Source organism: Staurois parvus, unplaced genomic scaffold (genome assembly GCF_062004578.1).
Source record: "Staurois parvus isolate SC_StPar_1 unplaced genomic scaffold, SC_StPar_1.0 ptg000667l, whole genome shotgun sequence".
In the NCBI taxonomy this organism is placed as follows: Eukaryota; Metazoa; Chordata; class Amphibia; order Anura; family Ranidae; genus Staurois; species Staurois parvus.
The window spans coordinates 1,369,940-1,385,630 of record NW_028318463.1 but is presented as its reverse complement, the minus strand read 5'-3'; positions in this window follow the sequence as shown (position 1 = coordinate 1,385,630).

Below are 15,691 nucleotides of genomic sequence, written 5' to 3'. Positions count from 1 at the left end.
TTCTCATTCTGTATGTATGGACTCTGCATAATACCACTTCTCTTCTCCTGTATGCTGGGTATAATTCTCAGTATCTGTTCTCATTCTGTATGCCTGGATTCTGCATGATGCCACTTCTCTTCTCCTGTATGCTGGGTATAATTCTCAGTATCTGTTCTCATTCTGTATGTATGGACTCTGCATAATACCACTTCTCTTCTCCTGTATGCTGGGTATAATTCTCAGTATCTGTTCTCATTCTGTATGCATGGACTCTGCATAATACCACTTCTCTTCTCCTGCTGGGTATAATTCTCAGTATCTGTTCTCATTCTGTATGCATGGACTCTGCATAATACTACTTCTCTTCTCCTGCTGGGTATAATTCTCAGTATCTGTTCTCATTCTGTATGTATGGACTCTGCATAATACCACTTCTCTTCTACTGCTGGGCATAATTCTCAGTATCTGTTCTCATTCTGTATGCATGGACTCTGTATAATACCACTTCTCTTCTCCTGTATGCTGAGTATAATTCTCAGTATCTGTTCTCATTCTGTATGTATGGACTCTGCATAATACCACCTCTCTTCTCCTGTATGCTGGGTATAATTCTCAGTATCTGTTCTCATTCTGTATGTATGGACTCTGCATAATACCACTTCTCTTCTACTGCTGGCTATAATTCTCAGTATCTGTTCTCATTCTGTATGCATGGACTCTGCATAATACCACTTCTCTTCTCCTGCTGGGTATAATTCTCAGTATCTGTTCTCATTCTGTATGTATGGACTCTGCATAATACCACTTCTCTTCTACTGCTGGGTATAATTCTCAGTATCTGTTCTCATTCTGTATGCATGGATTCTGCATAATACCACTTCTCTTCTCCTGCTGGATATAATTCTCAGTATCTGTTCTCATTCTGTATGCATGGACTCTGGATAATACCACTTCTCTTCTCCTGCTGGGTATAATTCTCAGTATCTGTTCTCATTCTGTATGCATGGACTCTGCATAATACCACTTCTCTTCTCCTGTATGCTGGGTATAATTCTCAGTATCTGTTCTCATTCTGTATGTATGGACTCTGCATAATACCACTTCTATTCTCCTGTATGCTGAGTATAATTCTCAGTATCTGTTCTCATTCTGTATGCATGGACTCTGCATAATACCACTTCTCTTCTCCTGTATGCTGGGTATAATTCTCAGTATCTGTTCTCATTCTGTATGTATGGACTCTGCATAATACCACTTCTTTTCTCCTGTATGCTGGGTATAATTCTCAGTATCTGTTCTCATTCTCTATGTATGGACTCTGCATAATACCACTTCTCTTCTCCTGTATGCTGGGTATAATTCTCAGTATCTGTTCTCATTCTGTATGTATGGATTCTGCATAATACCACCTCTCTTCTACTGCTGGGTATAATTCTCAGTATCTGTTCTCATTCTGTATGCATGGACTCTGCATAATACCACTTCTCTTCTCCTGCTGGGTATAATTCTCAGTATCTGTTCTCATTCTGTATGTATGGACTCTGCATAATACCACTTCTCTTCTCCTGTATGCCGGGTATAATTCTCAGTATCTGTTCTCATGCTGTATGCATGGATTCTGCATAATACCACTTCTCTTCTACTGCTGGGTATAATTCTCAGTATCTGTTCTCATTCTGTTTGCATGGATTCTGCATAATACCACTTCTCTTCTACTGCTGGGTATAATTCTCAGTATCTGTTCTCATTCTGTATGTATGGACTCTGCATAATACCACTTCTCTTCTCCTGTATGCCGGGTATAATTCTCAGTATCTGTTCTCATTCTGTATGCATGGATTCTGCATAATACCACTTCTCTTCTACTGCTGGGTATAATTCTCAGTATCTGTTCTCATTCTGTATGCATGGACTCTGCATAATACCTCTTCTCTTCTCCTGTGTGCTGGGTATAATTCTCAGTATCTGTTCTCATTCTGTATGTATGGACTCTGCATAATACCACTTCTCTTCTCCTGTATGCTGGGTATAATTCTCAGTATCTGTTCTCATTCTGTATGCATGGAGTCTGCATAATACCACTTCTCTTCTCCTGTATGCTGGGTATAATTCTCAGTATCTATTCTCATTCTGTATGCATGGACTCTGCATAATACCACTTCTCTTCTCCTGTATGCTGGGTATAATTCTCAGTATCTATTCTCATTCTGTATGTATGGACTCTGCATAATACCACTTCTCTTCTCCTGTATGCTGGGTATAATTCTCAGTATCTGTTCTCATTCTGTATGCATGGATTCTGCATAATACCACTTCTCTTCTACTGCTGGGTATAATTCTCAGTATCTGTTCTCATTCTGTATGCATGGACTCTGCATAATACCACTTCTCTTCTCCAGTATGCCGGGTATAATTCTCAGTATCTGTTCTCATTCTTTATGTATGGACTCTGCATAATACCACTTCTCTTCTCCTGTATGCTGGGTATAATTCTCAGTATCTGTTCTCATTCTTTATGTATGGACTCTGCATAATACCACTTCTCTTCTCCTGTATGCTGGGTATAGTTCTCAGTATCTGTTCTCATTCTGTATGTATGGACTCTGCATAATACCACTTCTCTTCTCTTGTATGCCGGGTATAATTCTCAGTATCTGTTCTCATTCTTTATGTATGGACTCTGCATAATACCACTTCTCTTCTCCTGTATGCCGGGTATAATTCTCAGTATCTGTTCTCATTCTGTATGCATGGATTCTGCTTAATACCACTTCTCTTCTACTGCTGGGTATAATTCTCAGTATCTGTTCTCATTCTGTTTGCATGGATTCTGCATAATACCTCTTCTCTTCTACTGCTGGGTATAATTCTCAGTATCTGTTATCATTCTGTATGTATGGGCTCTGCATAATACCACTTCTCTTCTCCTGTATGCTGGGTATAATTCTCAGTATCTGTTCTCATTCTGTATGTATGGACTCTGCATAATACCACTTCTCTTCTCCTGTATGCTGGGTTTAATTCTCAGTATCTGTTCTCATTCTGTATGCATGGACTCTGCATAATACCACTTCTCTTCTCCTGTATGCTGGGTATAATTCTCAGTATCTGTTCTCATTCTGTATGTATGGACTCTGCATAATGCCACTTCTCTTCTCCTGTATGCTTGGTATAATTCTCAGTATCTGTTCTCATTCTGTATGCATGGACTCTGCATAATACCACTTCTCTTCTCCTGCTGGGTATAATTCTCAGTATCTGTTCTCATTCTGTATGCATGGATTCTGCATAATACCACTTCTCTTCTACTGCTGGGTATAATTCTCAGTATCTGTTCTCATTCTGTATGTATGGACTCTGCATAATACCACTTCTCTTCTCCAGTATGCCGGGTATAATTCTCAGTATCTGTTCTCATTCTGTATGCATGGACTCTGCATAATACCACTTCTCTTATCCTGTATGCTGGGTATAATTCTCAGTATCTGTTCTCATTCTGTATGCATGGACTCTGCATAATACCACTTCTCTTCTACTGCTGGGTATAATTCTCAGTATCTGTTCTCATTCTGTATGCATGGACTCTGCATAATACCACTTCTCTTCTCCAGTATGCCGGGTATAATTCTCAGTATCTGTTCTCATTCTTTATGTATGGACTCTGCATAATACCACTTCTCTTCCCCTGTATGCTGGGTATAATTCTCAGTATCTGTTCTCATTCTGTATGCATGGACTCTGCATAATACCACTTCTCTTCTCCTGTATGCTGGGTATAATTCTCAGTATCTGTTCTCATTTTGTATGCATGGACTCTGCATAATACCACTTCTCTTCTCCTGTATGCTGGGTATAATTCTCAGTATCTGTTCTCATTCTGTATGCATGGACTCTGCATAATACCACTTCTCTTCTCCTGCTGGGTATAATTCTCAGTATCTGTTCTCATTCTGTATGTATGGATTCTGCATAATACCACTTCTTTTCTCCTGTATGCTGGGTATAATTCTCAGTATCTGTTCTCATTCTGTATGCATGGACTCTGCATAATACCACTTCTTTTCTCCTGTATGCTGGGTATAATTCTCAGTATCTGTTCTCATTCTGTATGCATGGACTCTGCATAATACCACTTCTCTTCTCCTGTATGCTGGGTATAATTCTCAGTATCTGTTCTCATTCTGTATGCATGGACTCTGCATAATACCACCTCTCTTCTACTGCTGGGTATAATTCTCAGTATCTGTTCTCATTCTGTTTGCATGGATTCTGCATAATTCCACTCCTCTTCTACTGCTGGGTATAATTCTCAGTATCTGTTCTCATTCTGTATGTATGGACTCTGCATAATACCACTTCTCTTCTCCTGTATGCTGGGTATAATTCTCAGTATCTGTTCTCATTCTGTATGCCTGGATTCTGCATGATGCCACTTCTCTTCTCCTGTATGCTGGGTATAATTCTCAGTATCTGTTCTCATTCTGTATGTATGGACTCTGCATAATACCACTTCTCTTCTCCTGCTGGGTATAATTCTCAGTATCTGTTCTCATTCTGTATGCATAGACTCTGCATAATACCACTTCTCTTCTCCTGCTGGGTATAATTCTCAGTATCTGTTCTCATTCTGTATGTATGGATTCTGCATAATACCACTTCTCTTCTCTTGTATGCTGGGTATAATTCTCAGTATCTGTTCTCATTCTGTATGCATGGACTCTGTATAATACCACTTCTCTTCTCCTGTATGCTGGGTATAATTCTCAGTATCTGTTCTCATTCTGTATGCTTGGACTCTGCATAATACCACTTCTCTTCTACTGCTGGGTATAATTCTCAGTATCTGTTCTCATTCTGTATGCATGGACTCTGCATAATACCACTTCTCTTCTCCTGTATGCTGGGTATAATTCTCAGTATTTGTTCTCATTCTGTATGTATGGATTCTGCATAATACCTCTTCTCTTCTATTGCTGGGTATAATTCTCAGTATCTGTTCTCATTCTGTATGCATGGACTCTGCATAATACCACTTCTCTTCTACTGCTGGGTATAATTCTCAGTATCTGTTTTCATTCTGTATGCCTGGATTCTGCATGATGCCACTTCTCTTCTCCTGTATGCTGGGTATAATTCTCAGTATCTGTTCTCATTCTGTATGTATGGATTCTGCATAATACCACTTCTCTTCTACTGCTGGGTATAATTCTCAGTATCTGTTCTCATTCTGTTTGCATGGATTCTGCATAATTCCACTCCTCTTCTACTGCTGGGTATAATTCTCAGTATCTGTTCTCATTCTGTATGTATGGACTCTGCATAATACCACTTCTCTTCTCCTGTATGCTGGGTATAATTCTCAGTATCTGTTCTCATTCTGTATGCATGGACTCTGCATAATACCACTTCTCTTCTCCTGCTGGGTATAATTCTCAGTATCTGTTCTCATTCTGTATGCATGGACTCTGCATAATACCACTTCTCTTCTACTGCTGGGCATAATTCTCAGTATCTGTTCTCATTCTGTATGCATGGACTCTGTATAATACCACTTCTCTTCTCCTGTATGCTGAGTATAATTCTCAGTATCTGTTCTCATTCTATATGTATGGACTCTGCATAATACCACTTCTCTTCTCCTGTATGCTGGGTATAATTCTCAGTATCTGTTCTCATTCTGTATGCATAGACTCTGCATAATACCACTTCTCTTCCCCTGTATGCTGGGTATAATTCTCAGTATCTGTTCTCATTCTGTATGTATGGACTCTGCATAATACCACTTCTCTTCTCCTGTATGCTGGGTATAATTCTCAGTATCTGTTCTCATTCTGTATGCATGGATTCTGCATAATACCACTTCTCTTCTACTGCTGGGTATAATTCTCAGTATCTGTTCTCATTCTGTATGCCTGGATTCTGCATGATGCCACTTCTCTTCTCCTGTATGCTGGGTATAATTCTCAGTATCTGTTATCATTCTGTATGTATGGGCTCTGCATAATACCACTTCTCTTCTCCTGTATGCTGGGTATAATTCTCAGTATCTGTTCTCATTCTGTATGTATGGACTCTGCATAATACCACTTCTCTTCTCCTTCTGGGTTTAATTCTCAGTATCTGTTCTCATTCTGTATGCATGGACTCTGCATAATACCACTTCTCTTCTCCTGTATGCTGGGTATAATTCTCAGTATCTGTTCTCATTCTGTATGCATGGACTCTGCATAATACCACTTCTCTTCTCCTGCTGGGTATAATTCTCAGTATCTGTTCTCATTCTGTATGCATGGACTCTGCATAATACCACTTCTCTTCTCCTGCTGGGTATAATTCTCAGTATCTGTTCTCATTCTGTATGTATGGACTCTGCATAATACCACTTCTATTCTCCTGTATGCTGAGTATAATTCTCAGTATCTGTTCTCATTCTGTATGCATGGACTCTGCATAATGCCACTTCTCTTCTCCTGTATGCTGGGTATAATTCTCAGTATCTCTTCTCATTCTGTATGCATGGACTCTGCATAATACCACTTCTCTTCTCCTATATGCCGGGTATAATTCTCAGTATCTGTTCTCATTCTGTATGCATGGACTCTGCATAATACCACTTCTCTTCTCCTGCTGGGTATAATTCTCAGTATCTGTTCTCATTCTCTATGCATGGACTCTGCATAATACCACTTCTCTTCTCCTGCTGGGTATAATTCTCAGTATCTGTTCTCATTCTCTATGCATGGACTCTGCATAATACCTCTTCTCTTCTCCTGCTGGGTATAATTCTCAGTATCTGTTCTCATTCTGTATGTATGGATTCTGCATAATACCACTTCTCTTCTACTGCTGGGTATAATTCTCAGTATCTGTTCTCATTCTGTTTGCATGGATTCTGCATAATTCCACTCCTCTTCTACTGCTGGGTATAATTCTCAGTATCTGTTCTCATTCTGTATGTATGGACTCTGCATAATACCACTTCTCTTCTCCTGTATGCTGGGTATAATTCTCAGTATCTGTTCTCATTCTGTATGCCTGGATTCTGCATGATGCCACTTCTCTTCTCCTGTATGCTGGGTATAATTCTCAGTATCTGTTCTCATTCTGTATGTATGGACTCTGCATAATACCACTTCTCTTCTCCTGTATGCTGGGTATAATTCTCAGTATCTGTTCTCATTCTGTATGCATGGACTCTGCATAATACCACTTCTCTTCTCCTGCTGGGTATAATTCTCAGTATCTGTTCTCATTCTGTATGCATGGACTCTGCATAATACTACTTCTCTTCTCCTGCTGGGTATAATTCTCAGTATCTGTTCTCATTCTGTATGTATGGACTCTGCATAATACCACTTCTCTTCTACTGCTGGGCATAATTCTCAGTATCTGTTCTCATTCTGTATGCATGGACTCTGTATAATACCACTTCTCTTCTCCTGTATGCTGAGTATAATTCTCAGTATCTGTTCTCATTCTGTATGTATGGACTCTGCATAATACCACTTCTCTTCTCCTGTATGCTGGGTATAATTCTCAGTATCTGTTCTCATTCTGTATGTATGGACTCTGCATAATACCACTTCTCTTCTACTGCTGGCTATAATTCTCAGTATCTGTTCTCATTCTGTATGCATGGACTCTGCATAATACCACTTCTCTTCTCCTGCTGGGTATAATTCTCAGTATCTGTTCTCATTCTGTATGTATGGACTCTGCATAATACCACTTCTCTTCTACTGCTGGGTATAATTCTCAGTATCTGTTCTCATTCTGTATGCATGGACTCTGCATAATACCACTTCTCTTCTCCTGTATGCTGGGTATAATTCTCAGTATCTGTTCTCATTCTGTATGCATGGACTCTGCATAATACCACTTCTCTTCTCCTTCTGGGTTTAATTCTCAGTATCTGTTCTCATTCTGTATGCATGGACTCTGCATAATACCACTTCTCTTCTCCTGTATGCTGGGTATAATTCTCAGTATCTGTTCTCATTCTGTATGCATGGACTCTGCATAATACCACTTCTCTTCTCCTGCTGGGTATAATTCTCAGTATCTGTTCTCATTCTGTATGCATGGACTCTGCATAATACCACTTCTCTTCTCCTGCTGGGTATAATTCTCAGTATCTGTTCTCATTCTGTATGTATGGACTCTGCATAATACCACTTCTATTCTCCTGTATGCTGAGTATAATTCTCAGTATCTGTTCTCATTCTGTATGCATGGACTCTGCATAATGCCACTTCTCTTCTCCTGTATGCTGGGTATAATTCTCAGTATCTGTTCTCATTCTGTATGCATGGACTCTGCATAATACCACTTCTCTTCTCCTGTATGCCGGGTATAATTCTCAGTATCTGTTCTCATTCTGTATGCATGGACTCTGCATAATACCACTTCTCTTCTCCTGCTGGGTATAATTCTCAGTATCTGTTCTCATTCTCTATGCATGGACTCTGCATAATACCACTTCTCTTCTCCTGCTGGGTATAATTCTCAGTATCTGTTCTCATTCTCTATGCATGGACTCTGCATAATACCTCTTCTCTTCTCCTGCTGGGTATAATTCTCAGTATCTGTTCTCATTCTGTATGTATGGATTCTGCATAATACCACTTCTCTTCTACTGCTGGGTATAATTCTCAGTATCTGTTCTCATTCTGTATGTATGGACTCTGCATAATACCACTTCTCTTCTCCTGTATGCTGGGTATAATTCTCAGTATCTGTTCTCATTCTGTATGCCTGGATTCTGCATGATGCCACTTCTCTTCTCCTGTATGCTGGGTATAATTCTCAGTATCTGTTCTCATTCTGTATGTATGGACTCTGCATAATACCACTTCTCTTCTCCTGTATGCTGGGTATAATTCTCAGTATCTGTTCTCATTCTGTATGCATGGACTCTGCATAATACCACTTCTCTTCTCCTGCTGGGTATAATTCTCAGTATCTGTTCTCATTCTGTATGCATGGACTCTGCATAATACTACTTCTCTTCTCCTGCTGGGTATAATTCTCAGTATCTGTTCTCATTCTGTATGTATGGACTCTGCATAATACCACTTCTCTTCTACTGCTGGGCATAATTCTCAGTATCTGTTCTCATTCTGTATGCATGGACTCTGTATAATACCACTTCTCTTCTCCTGTATGCTGAGTATAATTCTCAGTATCTGTTCTCATTCTGTATGTATGGACTCTGCATAATACCACTTCTCTTCTCCTGTATGCTGGGTATAATTCTCAGTATCTGTTCTCATTCTGTATGTATGGACTCTGCATAATACCACTTCTCTTCTACTGCTGGCTATAATTCTCAGTATCTGTTCTCATTCTGTATGCATGGACTCTGCATAATACCACTTCTCTTCTCCTGCTGGGTATAATTCTCAGTATCTGTTCTCATTCTGTATGTATGGACTCTGCATAATACCACTTCTCTTCTACTGCTGGGTATAATTCTCAGTATCTGTTCTCATTCTGTATGCATGGATTCTGCATAATACCACTTCTCTTCTCCTGCTGGATATAATTCTCAGTATCTGTTCTCATTCTGTATGCATGGACTCTGGATAATACCACTTCTCTTCTCCTGCTGGGTATAATTCTCAGTATCTGTTCTCATTCTGTATGCATGGACTCTGCATAATACCACTTCTCTTCTCCTGTATGCTGGGTATAATTCTCAGTATCTGTTCTCATTCTGTATGTATGGACTCTGCATAATACCACTTCTTTTCTCCTGTATGCTGGGTATAATTCTCAGTATCTGTTCTCATTCTCTATGTATGGACTCTGCATAATACCACTTCTCTTCTCCTGTATGCTGGGTATAATTCTCAGTATCTGTTCTCATTCTGTATGTATGGATTCTGCATAATACCACTTCTCTTCTACTGCTGGGTATAATTCTCAGTATCTGTTCTCATTCTGTATGCATGGACTCTGCATAATACCACTTCTCTTCCCCTGTATGCTGGGAATAATTCTCAGTATTTGTTCTCATTCTGTATGTATGGACTCTGCATAATACCACTTCTCTTCTCCTGCTGGGCATAATTCTCAGTGTCTGTTCTCTTTCCAGACATGGATAGCAGAGCGCAGAGCGATGTCAGCAGAAGACGCATTTTATTCAACATAACATAATCCTCCACTTCCATCTCAATACAGGAGGATCGGCGCAGTGATGGGCGGAGTCAGAAGCTCCCAGGATGTCCCATGATGACAGGTGGAGGAGGAGGAGATCTGGGATCACATACAGCTCTGCAGCAGAGCTTCAGCTTGAAGTTGGTATTTGGGAGCAGCCAGTAAATGTAAAAACTAAATGGTGGGAAAGAGTGTGAGAAGCTGCGGCCGGGTCACAGTTAAAACAACAGTTAAGATTTGTCAAAAAAAACTTTAAAAAAAAAAGGAATTTATTTAAAAAACACAAAGGATGTTTGAACTTTTAAGGAATACTAAAAACAGAATTCAGTAAATATGGTGTATCCCGGGTGTTTTTTACAAGGAGAATGTAATCCCCTGGTGTCCAACCTACAAGCCTAGGGGCCGCTTGCAGCCCCTAGGGCCCCTGCATGCCGCCCCTAGGGCCCCTGCATGCCCTAATCTGTGTTTCCCTATTGTACTGTTATAGTAATGATTTCTAGCAGTCTCATGTAATACTGTATTTGAGCGCAGGGTTCTCATTCTGTATGCATGGACTCTGCATGATGCCACTTCTCTTCTCCTGTATGCTGGGTATAATTCTCAGTATCTGTTCTCATTCTGTATGCATGGACTCTGCATGATGCCACTTCTCTTCTCCTGTATGCTGGGTATAATTCTCAGTATCTGTTCTCATTCTGTATGCATGGACTCTGCATGATGCCACTTCTCTTATCCTGTATGCTGGGTATAATTCTCAGTATCTGTTCTCATTCTGTATGTATGGACTCTGCATAATACCACTTCTCTTCTCCTGTATGCTGGGTATAATTCTCAGTATCTGTTCTCATTCTGTATGCATGGACTCTGCATGATGCCACTTCTCTTATCCTGTATGCTGGGTATAATTCTCAGTATCTGTTATCATTCTGTATGCATGGACTCTGCATAATACCACTTCTCTTCTCCTGTATGCTGGGTATCATTCTCAGTATCTGTTCTCATTCTGTATGCATGGACTCTGCATAATACCACTTCTCTTCTACTGCTGGGTATAATTCTCAGTATCTGTTCTCATTCTGTATGCATGGACTCTGCATAATACCACTTCTCTTCCCCTGTATGCTGGGTATAATTCTCAGTATCTGTTCTCATTCTGTATGTATGGACTCTGCATAATACCACTTCTCTTCCCCTGTATGCTGGGTATAATTCTCAGTATCTGTTCTCATTCTGTATGTATGGACTCTGCATAATACCACTTCTCTTCCCCTGTATGCTGGGTATAATTCTCAGTATCTGTTCTCATTCTGTATGCATGGACTCTGCATAATACCACTTCTCTTCTACTGCTGGGTATAATTCTCAGTATCTGTTCTCATTCTGTATGCATGGACTCTGCATAATACCACTTCTCTTCTCCTGTATGCTGGGTATGATTCTCAGTATCTGTTCTCATTTTGTATGCATGGATTCTGCATAATACCACTTCTCTTCTACTGCTGGGTATAATTCTCAGTATCTGTTCTCATTCTGTATGCATGGACTCTGCATAATACCACTTCTCTTCTACTGCTGGGTATAATTCTCAGTATCTGTTCTCATTCTGTATGCATGGACTCTGCATAATACCACTTCTCTTCTCCTGTATGCTGGGTATGATTCTCAGTATCTGTTCTCATTTTGTATGCATGGATTCTGCATAATACCACTTCTCTTCTACTGCTGGGTATAATTCTCAGTATCTGTTCTCATTCTGTATGCATGGACTCTGCATAATACCACTTCTCTTCTCCTGTATGCTGGGTATAATTCTCAGTATCTGTTCTCATTCTGTATGTATGGACTCTGCATAATACCACTTCTCTTCCCCTGTATGCTGGGTATAATTCTCAGTATCTGTTCTCATTCTGTATGCATGGACTCTGCATAATACCACTTCTCTTCTACTGCTGGGTATAATTCTCAGTATCTGTTCTCATTCTGTATGCATGGACTCTGCATAATACCACTTCTCTTCTCCTGTATGCTGGGTATAATTCTCAGTATCTGTTCTCATTCTGTATGCATGGACTCTGCATAATACCACTTCTCTTCTCCTGTATGCTGGGTATAATTCTCAGTATCTGTTCTCATTCTGTATGCCTGGATTCTGCATGATGCCACTTCTCTTCTCCTGTATGCTGGGTATAATTCTCAGTATCTGTTCTCATTCTGTATGTATGGACTCTGCATAATACCACTTCTCTTCTCCTGTATGCTGGGTATAATTCTCAGTATCTGTTCTCATTCTGTATGCATGGACTCTGCATAATACCACTTCTCTTCTCCTGTATGCTGGGTATAATTCTCAGTATCTGTTCTCATTCTGTATGCATCGACTCTGCATAATACCACTTCTCTTCTCCTGTATGCTGGGTATCATTCTCAGTATCTGTTCTCATTCTGTATGCATGGACTCTGCATAATACCACTTCTCTTCTCCTGCTGGGTATAATTCTCAGTATCTGTTCTCATTCTGTATGCATGGACTCTGCATAATACCACTTCTCTTCTCCTGCTGGGTATAATTCTCAGTATCTGTTCTCATTCTCTATGCATGGACTCTGCATAATACCACTTATCTTCTACTGCTGGGTATAATTCTCAGTATCTGTTCTCATTCTGTTTGCATGGACTCTGCATAATACCACTTCCTTTCACCTGTATGCTGGGTATAATTCTCAGTATCTGTTCTCATTCTGTATGTATGGACTCGGCATAATACCACTTCTCTTCTCCTGTATGCCGGGTATGATTCTCAGTATCTGTTCTCATTCTTTATGCATGGACTCTGCATAATACCACTTCTTTTCTCCTGTATGCTGGGTATAATTCTCAGTATTTGTTCTCATTCTGTTTGCATGGATTCTGCATAATACCACTTCTCTTCTACTGCTGGGTATAATTCTCAGTATCTGTTCTCATTCTGTATGTATGGACTCTGCATAATACCACTTCTCTTCTCCTGTATGCTGGGTATAATTCTCAGTATCTGTTCTCATTCTGTATGCCTGGATTCTGCATGATGCCACTTCTCTTCTCCTGTATGCTGGGTATAATTCTCAGTATCTGTTCTCATTCTGTATGTATGGACTCTGCATAATACCACTTCTCTTCTCCTGCTGGGTATAATTCTCAGTATCTGTTCTCATTCTGTATGCATAGACTCTGCATAATACCACTTCTCTTCTCCTGTATGCTGGGTATCATTCTCAGTATCTGTTCTCATTCTGTATGCATGGACTCTGCATAATACCACTTCTCTTCTCCTGCTGGGTATAATTCTCAGTATCTGTTCTCATTCTGTATGCATGGACTCTGCATAATACCACTTCTCTTCTCCTGCTGGGTATAATTCTCAGTATCTGTTCTCATTCTGTATGCATGGACTCTGCATAATACCACTTCTCTTCTCCTGCTGGGTATAATTCTCAGTATCTGTTCTCATTCTGTATGCATGGACTCTGCATAATACCACTTCTCTTCTCCAGTATGCCGGGTATAATTCTCAGTATCTGTTCTCATTCTTTATGTATGGACTCTGCATAATACCACTTCTCTTTTCCTGTATGCTGGGTATAATTCTCAGTATCTGTTCTCATTCTGTATGCATGGACTCTGCATAATACCACTTCTCTTCTCCTGTATGCTGGGTATAATTCTCAGTATCTGTTCTCATTCTGTATGTATGGACTCTGCATAATACCACTTCTCTTCCCCTGTATGCTGGGTATTATTCTCAGTATCTGTTCTCATTCTGTATGCATGGACTCTGCATAATACCACTTCTCTTCTCCTGTATGCTGGGTATAATTCTCAGTATCTGTTCTCATTCTGTATGCATGGACTCTGCATAATACCACTTCTCTTCTCCTGCTGGGTATAATTCTCAGTATCTGTTCTCATTCTGTATGTATGGATTCTGCATAATACCACTTCTTTTCACCTGTATGCTGGGTATAATTCTCAGTATCTGTTCTCATTCTTTATGCATGGACTCTGCATAATACCACTTCTCTTCTCCTGTATGCCGGGTATGATTCTCAGTATCTGTTCTCATTCTTTATGCATGGACTCTGCATAATACCACTTCTTTTCTCCTGTATGCTGGGTATAATTCTCAGTATCTGTTCTCATTCTGTATGTATGGATTCTGCATAATACCACCTCTCTTCTACTGCTGGGTATAATTCTCAGTATCTGTTCTCATTCTGTTTGCATGGATTCTGCATAATTCCACTCCTCTTCTACTGCTGGGTATAATTCTCAGTATCTGTTCTCATTCTGTATGTATGGACTCTGCATAATACCACTTCTCTTCTCCTGTATGCTGGGTATAATTCTCAGTATCTGTTCTCATTCTGTATGCCTGGATTCTGCATGATGCCACTTCTCTTCTCCTGTATGCTGGGTATAATTCTCAGTATCTGTTCTCATTCTGTATGTATGGACTCTGCATAATACCACTTCTCTTCTCCTGCTGGGTATAATTCTCAGTATCTGTTCTCATTCTGTATGCATAGACTCTGCATAATACCACTTCTCTTCTCCTGTATGCTGGGTATCATTCTCAGTATCTGTTCTCATTCTGTATGCATGGACTCTGCATAATACCACTTCTCTTCTCCTGCTGGGTATAATTCTCAGTATCTGTTCTCATTCTGTATGCATGGACTCTGCATAATACCACTTCTCTTCTCCTGCTGGGTATAATTCTCAGTATCTGTTCTCATTCTGTATGCATGGACTCTGCATAATACCACTTCTCTTCTCCAGTATGCCGGGTATAATTCTCAGTATCTGTTCTCATTCTTTATGTATGGACTCTGCATAGTACCACTTCTCTTTTCCTGTATGCTGGGTATAATTCTCAGTATCTGTTTTAATTCTGTATGCATGGACTCTGCATAATACCACTTCTCTTCTACTGCTGGGTATAATTCTCAGTATCTGTTCTCATTCTGTATGCATGGACTCTGCATAATACCACTTCTCTTCTCCTGTATGCTGGGTATAATTCTCAGTATCTGTTCTCATTCTGTATGCATGGACTCTGCATAATACCACTTCTCTTCCCCTGTATGCTGGGTATAATTCTCAGTATCTGTTCTCATTCTGTATGCATGGACTCTGCATAATACCACTTCTCTTCTCCTGCTGGGTATAATTCTCAGTATCTGTTCTCATTCTGTATGTATGGATTCTGCATAATACCACTTCTTTTCACCTGTATGCTGGGTATAATTCTCAGTATCTGTTCTCATTCTTTATGCATGGACTCTGCATAATACCACTTCTCTTCTCCTGTATGCTGGGTATAATTCTCAGTATCTGTTCTCATTCTGTATGCATGGACTCTGCATAATACCACTTCTCTTCTCCTGTATGCTGGGTATCATTCTCAGTATCTGTTCTCATTCTGTATGCATGGACTCTGCATAATACCACTTCTCTTCTCCTGCTGGGTATAATTCTCAGTATCTGTTCTCATTCTGTATGCATGGACTCTGCA